This window comes from Coenobita brevimanus, chromosome 25 (assembly GCF_032717465.1).
Source record: "Coenobita brevimanus isolate Jiangsu-jjx chromosome 25, ASM3271746v2, whole genome shotgun sequence".
NCBI classification, from domain to species: Eukaryota; Metazoa; Arthropoda; class Malacostraca; order Decapoda; family Coenobitidae; genus Coenobita; species Coenobita brevimanus.
This window is the reverse complement of record NC_136978.1, coordinates 4,184,976-4,185,898: the sequence shown is the minus strand read 5'-3', so window position 1 is coordinate 4,185,898 and position 923 is coordinate 4,184,976. Positions and strand designations below refer to the sequence as shown.

General features: G+C 38.6%; 1 non-coding gene across 1 annotated transcript; it reads left to right on the top strand.

Moving 5' to 3' along the window:
- The first annotated feature begins 523 nt into the window (after positions 1 to 523).
- LOC145393946 (5S ribosomal RNA) lies at positions 524 to 642 on the top strand. The gene has a single exon (XR_013896297.1). It is a non-coding gene; the product is annotated as a 5S ribosomal RNA (ribosomal RNA).
- The last annotated feature ends 281 nt before the right edge of the window (positions 643 to 923 follow it).

Genomic DNA, 923 nt, shown 5'->3' with positions numbered 1-923 from the left:
GTAGTGCACTCTTCTCACATCATAATGAACAGTAATTCTAGCATGGCAAACATGTTTTACTTTAAGCAGCAGAAGCACCTTATCAAATCAGTTCTTCCAGATAGTCTTTTATATTTTCCTGGTTATTTTGGGGGTGGTAAATGAACATTTCACATCAAGTACTGTATTTCAGTCAATTTGGTAGTACGTTTTAGAGAAACTTGGAGAATCTGAGGCAAACCCAGCCAAAAAATATATGCAAAGATATCCTCTTACATCCTGTCTATTGTTTAAGTCCAGATTATTACAAAAAATTAATAGGCATACTGTTTTGATGACACATTACCAATTACCATGGTCAGGTGTAGGTGTGGCCAGCTATTTGATTGACGAGCAGAAGAAATATGCATATCAGGGTAAAGTGGGGTGGGTTGGGTTAGGTCAGGTTATTTTTATCACATTGACACACTAGAAATGCGAAATAAGAATGTAAATGTGTGTATTCGTTATAATAAATAAGACTTTAATATGATATTATTTCATAAATAATGGCCATACCACGTTGAGTACACCGCTTCCCGTCCGATCAGCGAAGTTAAGCAACATTGGGTCTGGTTAGTACTTGGATGGGTGACCGCCTGGGAACACCAGATGCTGTTGGCATCCCTACGTGTCAAGTGGGGTTGGTGGAGGATTAGTGTCCCCTCCCTGTAAAACAATTAACTCTAAGCCCTTGACCACCCCGTTTGGGATACATGGCGTCTGGCAATGAGTGAATGAATGAAAATATATTTTTTTGAGTGGGTTTTGCCTCATATTCTCCCAGTTTCTTCCAGTTTATAATGTAGGATCCAATCAGTCGTTTCTTGAATGAAATTGCAGACATTTACTCCAACATACATCCTGGTCACCATTAGTAAGCTACCTTTTCCAAAACTTATATT